Below are 9,129 nucleotides of genomic sequence, written 5' to 3'. Positions count from 1 at the left end.
ATAAGCAGCCTCTTGTAGTACATACTTGTCTTTAATTTCATTCAAAACAATTTTGTTGGATTGTATTGTGACAGCTGTTATATGAGCATGTGTTTTTTAAAAAAAAACTTATCAAAATTGGTGAATTTTTGTGTAGCCATTTTAATAGTGAAGATGGAAAAAGAAGGAACATTTCAGCATATGCTTTATTATCACAAGAAAGGTAAAAATGCAATTAAAATGCAAAGGAAAAAAAGAAAAGTTTGTGCAGCATATGAAGAAGCTACGGTGACTGATAAGAGTCAAAAATGGTTTGCAAAGTTTTGTGCTGATTATGTCTCACTGAATGATGCTCAGCTGTCAGGTAGACCAGTTGAAGTTGATAGCAATCAAACCTAGACATTCATTGAGAATGATCAATGTTATACCATGCAAGCTAACTAACACACTCAAAATATCCAAATCAAGCCTTGTAAACCATCTGCACCAGCTTGGTTTGTTAATTGCATGGAAGTTTGGGTTCCACACAAGTTAAGCAGAAAAAACCTTCTTGACCATATTTCCACAAGCAATTCTCCACTTAAACGTAACAAAAACTTCCATTTTTAAAACAAACTGTGACTGGAGATGAAAAGTGGATACTGTAAAATAATTTAGAATAGAAAAGTCAAGTGAAATGAACCACCACCAACCACATCAAAGGCTGGTCTTCATCCAAAGGTGATGTTATGTTTATGGTGGAATTGGAAGGGAGTCCCCTATTATGAGTTCCTTCCGGAAAACCAAATAATTCATTCCAACAAGTATTTCTCCCAATTAGACCAACTGAAAGCAGCACTTGAACAAAAAGCATCCAGAATTAGTTAACAGAAAATACGTAATCTTCCATCAGGGGAACACAGGACCCTGTTTCTTTGATGACCAGGCAAAAACTGTCACAGCTTGTCTGGGGAGTTCTGATTCATCGACCGTATTCACCAGACATTGCACCTTCAGATTTCCATTATTTTTCAGTCTTTACAAAATTCTCTTAAGTGGAAAAAATTTCAATTCTCTGGAAAACTAAAAGTCACCTGGAATAGTTCTTTGCTCAAAAAGAATCGGTTTTGAGAAGATGAAATTGTGACATTGCCTGGAAAATGGCAGGAAGTAGTGGAACAAAACGGTGAATATATTGTTCAATAACATTCTCGGTGGAAATGAAAAATGTGTCTTTTTGTTTTTAAGCTTAAAAACCAAAGGAACTTTTTAGCCAACACAGTTTTTATGTGCACTGATGCCAACTGCTTTTTTCAAATTTATTTATTTGTTTTTGGCCACACGGTCTTTGTTGCTGGACCCTTCCTCTATTTGCAATGAGCAGGGGTGGAGGGCTACTCTTTGTTGCAGCACAGGCTTTTCACTGCGGTAGCTTCTCTTGTGGAGCACAGGCTCCGTCTAGGACTTGGGGTCTTCAGTGGTTGTGGCACACGGTCTCAGTAGCCACCTGTTTTTAAAACTGCAGCTTTATAGTAAGTCTTTAGATCTGGTAAAGTGGATCCAAACTCCCATCATTTGTCTTTTTTTTTTTTAGGGGGCTAATGTAACATTTATATCTACTGCATAAAATCATCATGAGATATTAGGTATCTATGTCTGTGTGTTTACTACTGTTTTTTCTGCATTAGAATAAGAGCTCCAGGAAGCCTTTTTTTGTTTTGTTTTGTTTTATTTACCACTGTATCCTCAGTACTTAGAACAAGGTTAGGCCCGAAGTAGGCCCTCCCTAAGTTTTTGTTAAGGAAATGAAGAAACATATGGATTTTAGAAGCATCCTATCAAGTTCTACAGAGAGTCTTTTTAGTATCTTGTTTGAGATTGCATTGAATTACTTTGAGGAGAATTGACATTTTAATGATGGTAGTTATCCCATTATTGAACACAACAGCTGTCCAGCATTAGTCACTCAGTCATGTCTGATTTTTTGCGACCCCATGGACTGTAGCCCACCAGGCTCCTCTGCCCATGGGATTTTCCAGGCAAGAATACTGGAATGGGTTTCCATTTCCTTCTTCAGGGAATCTTCCCAACACAACACATCTCTTCCCTTTTTGGTGACTTTCAATTTTATTATTTTCTCCAGGAAAGTGCAAGTGTATCCTCAAGTGTTATCATTCAGTCGACTCTGACTCTTTGTGACCTCATGGACTATAGTGGGTCAAGATGCTCTGTCTATGGGATTCTCCAGGCAAGAATAGTGGAGTGGGTTGCCATTTCCTCCTTCAGGGGAACTTCCAGACTCAGGGGTTGAACCTGGGTCTCCCGCATTGCAGAAGGTCTTATATAATTCTAATTAGCTTATTCCTAAGTATTTTCTAGTTTTTGTTACTCTGATGAATGAAATTTTAAAGTTACTATTACATTTTCAAATTACTATTTTTTAAACCTCTTTAAAATTTTTTATTTCTTTCTTTCTTTATTTTTGGATGCACTGGGTCTTCATTGCTATGCATGGGCTTTCTTTAGTTGTAGCAAGAGGGGGCTACTCTTCATGGCAATGAGGGTGTTGCTCATTGCAGTGGCTTCTCTTATTGCAGAGCAGGGACTCTAGGCATGAGGGTTCAGTAGTTGTGGTGCAGGAGCTTAGTTGCTCCTTGGCGTGTGGGATCTTCCCAGACCAGGGACTGAACCTGCATGCATTGGCAGTCAGATTCTTAAAACACTAGACCACCAGGGAAGTCCCATCAAATTGGTCTCTTGATTTTAAATATTGATCTGGTGAACACATCAGTTGTTGCTCTGGGTTTTCAAGGTGGGTAATCACATTACCACAAATAATGGCAGTATGGCTTCTTCCTTTCCAGTCTTAAACCTCTTCTTTGTCTTTACTTCCTTATTGTGTTGGTTGTAATTTCCAGTATACTATTGACGAGTAGAGGTATTCGTTCATTTCTGACTGCATTGGGGGTATCATTCCAAAAAGGTCAAGGTTTGCTGCAATAACAAACAGCTCCAAAATCTAGTGGCTCAACACAATCAAAATTTATTTCTCACTTGCACCTCATAGTCAACACAAGTCGTGGGTAAGGGAAGCATTCCTTACTGTTCTTTCTCAAAGCCTCAAGCTGATGGAGGCTCTTTTCCTCCATGGATGTGCGCTTCCACAGTTGCTATGACAGAAGGAATTGCACACTGGCTTTGGAAGCCTCTGCCCTGAAGTAACCCATATTCTGTCCACTAGCATTTCAAGGCAAGGCCCATGGCCAAGTCTAACTTCCAGAGAAGTAGGAAGGTGTGATCCTGCCATGTGTCAGAAAGACAGCTGAGCCACGGGAATGTGCCTCAAGCTCCATCGTCATATATGGTATTTGCTCTAAGTTTCTGGTAGATAGCCTTTTATCAAGTTTAGAAGCAAGTTCATGAGTTTGTTTAGAATTTGTTAAGCAAAGAATGTATCCTTATCGTGAATGAGTGTTAAATTTTATCAACTGGTTTTATGCCATCTGTTTTATGTATAAATATTGTTTTTCTGTCTTAATTTGTTAAGGCATTTATACATGATGATTCTCTGCCTAAAACATTCTCCTCCACAGTCCTCTTCAAACACTTTCCTTGTTAATTCTTTCTCATTCTTTAGACCTCATTCATTCATCCAATCAATACTGATTGAGCAATGCTATGTGCCAGATGTTATTCTAGGCACTTAGGACAGCAGTGAACAAAGCAGATGACAGCCTTGCCCATGTGGATCTACCTTACACTGGGGGCGGAAAGAAATAAACATACGAAACAAATAAGTAAATTAGATGCATACCAATAGTCTTTTTTACTTTTACTTACTTTCACTTTTCATTTTCATGCATTGGAGAAGGAAATGGCAACCCACTCCAGTGTTCCTGCCTGGAGAATCCCAGGGATGGGGGGAGCCTGGTGGGCTGCCGTCTATGGGGTCGCACAGAGTCACACACGACTGAAGCGACTTAGCAGCAGCAGCATTTGTTTATTTATGGTTTTAGAAAAGGCAGAGGAACCAGAGATCAAATTGCCAACATCTGCTGGATCATCAAAAAAGCAAGAGAGTTCCAGAAAAACATCTACTTCTGCTTTATTGACTATGCCAAAGCCTTTGACTGTGTGGATCACAGTAAACTGTGGAAAATTCTGAAAGAGATGGGAATACCAGACCACCTGACCTGCCTCTTGAGAAACCTGTCTGCAGGTCAGGAAACAACAGTTAGAACTGAACATGGAACAACAGACTGGTTCCAAATAGGAAAAGGAGTACGTCAAGGCTGTATATTGTCACTCTGCTTATTTAACTTATATGCAGAGTACATCATGAGAAATGCTGGGCTGGAAGAAGCACAAGCTGGAATCAAGACTGCTGGGAGAAATATCAATAACCTCAGATGTGCAGATGACACCACCCTTATGGCAGAAAGTGAAGAGGAACTAAAAAGCCTCTTGATGAAAGTGAAAGAGGAGACTGAAAAAGTTGGCCTAAAGCTCAACATTCAGAAAACTAAGATCATGGCATCTGGTCCCATCACTTCATGGGAAATAGATGGGGAAACAGTGGAAACAGTGTCAGACTTTATTTTTTTGGGCTCCAAAATCACTGCAGATAGTGATTGCAGCCATGAAATTAAAAGATGCTTACTCCTTGGAAGAAAAGTTACAACCAATCTAGATAGCCTATTGAAAAGCAGAGACATTACTTTGCCAACAAAGGTTCATCTAGTCAAGGCTATGGTTTTTCCAGTGGTCATATATGGATTTGAGAGTTGGACTGTGAAGAAAGCTGAGCACCGAAGAATTGATGCTTTTGAACTGTGGTGTTGGAGAAGGCTCTTGAGAGTCCCTTGGACTGCAAGGAGATCCAACCAGTCCATTCTGAAGGAGATCAGCCCTGGGATTTCTTTGGAAGGAATGATGCTAAAGCTGAAACTCCAGTACTTTGGCCACCTCATGCGAAGAGTTGACTCATTGGAAAAGACTGTGATGCTGGGAGGGATTGGGGGCAGGAGGAGAAGGGGACGACAGAGGATGAGATGGCTGGATGGCATCACTGACTCGATGGACGTGAGTCTGAGTGAACTCCGGGAGTTGTGATGGACAGGGAGGCCTGGCATGCTGCGATTCATGGGGTCGCAAAGAGTCGGACATGACTGAGCGACTGAACTGAACTGAACTGAACTGATGGCTGTGCTGGGTCTTCGTTGCTGCGCACGGGCTTTCTCCAGTTGTGGCAAGCTGGGGCTACTCCTGGTTGTGGTACAAGGGCTTCTCATTGCGGTGGCTTCTCTTGTTGCAGAGCACAGGCTCTAGGGCACATGGGCTTCAGTAGTTGCAGCATATGGGCTTAGTAGTTGTGGCTCTTGGGCTCTAGAGCTCAGGTTCAGTAATTATGGTGCAAGGGCTTAGTTCCTCTGTGGCATGTGGGATCTTCCCGGACCAAGGATTGAACCCATGTCCCCGTGCATTGGCAGGCAGATTCTTAACAAGTAGAGCACCAGGGAAGTCCCTGTCCATAGTTTTGGACACAGCAGAAGAGAAGCAGAGCAGGGCAAGGGAGAAATGGAGGTATAGGGAGGGTGCAGTCAGAGTAAGTCTCTCGAAGAGGTGACATCAGGGAAATGACTCAAAACAGGGGCAAAGTTTACTAGGTAGGTATCCAAAGGCAGACTGTTTCAGGCAGAGGGCAGCTGCGAGCTAAAGGCCCTAAGGTGGGAGTTGCCATGTGGGTTCTAGAATCAGTGAGGAAGCTCGGGAGCTGAAACTGAGTGAATGGCCCTGGCAAGCAATGAAGCTGGAGAAATAGTAGAGGAGGCTGACCGTGAGGGCCTTGGAGGAGGTCATAGCAAAAACTTAAGAGTTTTTCTTGGGCTGATGAGTTTTGAGCTCTGGAAGAGTTTGGAGCAGAAGAGGTACAGAGTCTACTGTGCTTCAAAAGGATCCCCCGATGCCGTGTTGAAAACTGCCTGTAGGCTGGTAAGGGCAGAAACAAAAAGCTAGGCAGAATCCCCTATGGTAAATCAGGTATGAGATGATGTCACAGCAGTGGAGATGCTGAGCAGTGGTCAGATTCTGGGTATATTTTGAAGGAAATTACCATAATGGTATTCTAATGGATTAGAGTAGAGTGTGAGAAAATAAGCCAACGTGGCCTCAAAACTTTGGCCTGAGTGATGGGAAGGATGGGGCTGGAAGAGCGTAAGAGGCTTTAGGTGGATAAGGTTTCAGGTGAGGGAAGATCAAGAATTCAGTTGTTTTTCTTTTTCATTATGATGATTTTTTTTATTGACTATAATTCACATATCATAAACTTCACCTCTTTAAAATGTGGCTTCGATGCTTCTCAGTATATTCATGAGTTGTGTATCCACCACACTATCTAATTCCAGAAAATCCATTGACTCCCTCCAAAGACCTATACCCACTATCCACTCCCCATTCCCCACTCCTTGACATCTACTTTCTGTCTTTATGAATTTCCCTATTTCTGAAAATTATATGTAGATAGAATCATAGAACATGTGGCCTTTTGTGTCTGGCTTCTTTCACTCAGCATTCTGTTTTCAAGGTTCCGGACTTGTTGAATTTGAGGTGTTTTATTAGACTTCTAAATATTTAAGTCTAGTAGAGAGGTGAGGAGAAAGCGATGGCACTCCACTCCAGTACTCTTGCCTGGAAAATCCCATGGACGGAGGAGCCTGGAAGGCTGCAGTCCATGGGGTCACTAAGCGTTGGACACAACTGAGCGACTTCACTTTCACTTTTCAGTTTCATGCTTTGGAGAAGGAAATGGCAACCCACTCCAGTGTTCTTGCCTGGAGAATCCCAGGGATGGCAGAGCCTGGTGGGCTGCCATCTATGGGGTCGCACAGAGTTGGACATGACTGAAGCGACTTAGTAGCAGCAGAAGTAGTAGAGAGGTGAGGGCTAAGGAATACAAAAGATATATGATATCTATAAATAGATGCACAGAATCATTAACATATAGAATAACACTATTTCAGATCATGAGATGAACTGCAATCCATCATCAAGAAAGCAAGCACAGAGAGAACAAAGATGTCAAGCATCTGGGACACCTGAGCCCTGGGACCCTCAAACATCTGGAAGAGACGAAGCCATCACAGGAGACTGAGAAGGGGCTGCAACAGCGAGTGGGGGTCCTGAAAGCCTAGGGAGAAACTGCATGGAGAGAAGGCTGTGATCCCTGGGTCTCAGAGGCTCCTAAGAGGTCAAGTAAGACGAGGACCAAGAAATGACCATTGGGTTTAGTAACCAGGAGGTCATGGTAACATGACAAAGAGCTATTTCAGACTAATGCCGGGGAAGAAAGCCTCATAGAAAGAGTTCAAGAAAGACCGGGAGAAAAGAAGCTGAGGACAGCAAGTAGTTTCTCTTCTCCAGTGGCAAGTTTCTCTTCTCCAATTTCTCTTCTCCCCTGGGGTGATAGAGAGGGGAGAAGTGAGGCCAAGACTGGTTTTTGTGTGGTTTTCAAGATGCAAGAATCAGCATGATGTTTGTTTCAGATGGGAAAGAAGGATGCAGTAGAAGCCAAAAATTAATGGTGGAGGAAAGAGAGGGGAGAATTGCTGGAGGAAGTTCCTTGAGTAGGTGATGGCACAAGATTGACCCCGAGGGGAAGGCTGGCCTTTGATGCGGCACAGACAGGTCATCTACAGAAAGAGATGGGGAGATGGTATGTGGATGCAGACTTGGCCAGCAGGCAGAGTAGGGGTCTGTGTTCCCATGTTTTTGAGGGATGGAAGAAGCATGCTTTTTGACTGAGAGTAAGGATTGGGGGAAGGCGCTGGGAATCAGAAGGGAATGGAATGATATCTAGCAGGGAGCAAGTGTACTAAGGAAGTATAGTATAAGTCCAGGCAGCTCTAGGGTGCAGGTGAAGTCTGTGTGTCCAGTTCAGAAATCACCCCCTCCCAAAGGACTTCTGACCCCCAAACTAGGTCACTCCCCTTGCTGTGAGTCTCACGGCTGCTATGGTGCTTCTCTCTTACAACTCTGATCACACCTGGAATGAAATATCAATGGTATTCTTTAGTTCTTTAATCCCTGTTACTTAGACTGTAACCCCCAGGAAGACATTAGCAGAGACTGTCTACTCAGTCGCTGTATCTTGCCATCTAGCTCCTCCCACACAGTATTCTCTAAATACATAATACTTAAATAGTTGAATCAGTTCAGTTCAGTCGCTTAGTCATGTCCAACTCCTTGCAACCCCATGGACTGCAGCACGCCAGGCCTCCCTGTCCATCACCAATTCCCAGAGTTTACTCAAACTCATGTCCATTGAGTCTGTGATGCCACCCAACTGTGATGCCATCCTCTGTCGTCCCCTTCTCCTCCCACCTTCAATCTTTCCCAGCATCAGGGTCTTTTCCATTGAGTCAGATCTTCGAATCAGGTGGCCAAAGAATTGGAGTTTCAGCTTCAGCATCAGTCCTTTCAATGCATATTCAGGACTGATTTCCCTTAGGATGGACTGGTTGGATCTCCTTGCAGTCCAAGGGACTCTCAAGAGTTTTCTCCAACAACATAGTTCAAAAGCATCAATTCTTGGGCGCTCAGCTTTCTTTATAGTCCAACTCTCACATCCATACACGACTACTGGAAAAACCATAGCCCTGACTAGACGGACCTTTGTTGGCAAAGTAATGTCTCTGCTTTTTAATATGCTGTCTAGGTTGGTCATACGGAGAAGGCAGTGGCACCCCACTCCAGTACTCTTGCCTGGAAAATCCCATAGACGGAGGAGCCTGGTAGGCTGCAGTCCATGGGGTCTTGAAGAGTTGGACACGACTGAGCGGCTTCACTTTCACTTTTCACTTTCATGCATTGGAGAAGGAAAAGGCAACCCACTCCAGTGTTCTTGCCTGGAGAATCCCAGGGACGGCGGAACCTGGTGGGCTGCCGTCTATGGGGTCGCACAGAATCCGACACGACTGAAGCGACTTAGCAGCAGCAGCAGCTGGTTGGTCATAACTTTTCTTCCAAGGAGTAAGCGTCTTTTAATTTCATGGCTGCAGTCACCATCTTCAATCATATTCAAGTAGTTGAATAAATGCATGAAATAACGAATGAGAAAAGTCCCCAAAGTGGCGCGTGTGTTTTATTCGGCCTAAACTTCCGAAGCAACTCCTT

The sequence above is a fragment of the Bos javanicus genome, chromosome 10 (assembly GCF_032452875.1).
Source record: "Bos javanicus breed banteng chromosome 10, ARS-OSU_banteng_1.0, whole genome shotgun sequence".
NCBI classification, from domain to species: Eukaryota; Metazoa; Chordata; class Mammalia; order Artiodactyla; family Bovidae; genus Bos; species Bos javanicus.
The sequence above is the reverse complement of the archived record's forward strand: the minus strand, read 5'-3'. Positions refer to the sequence as shown.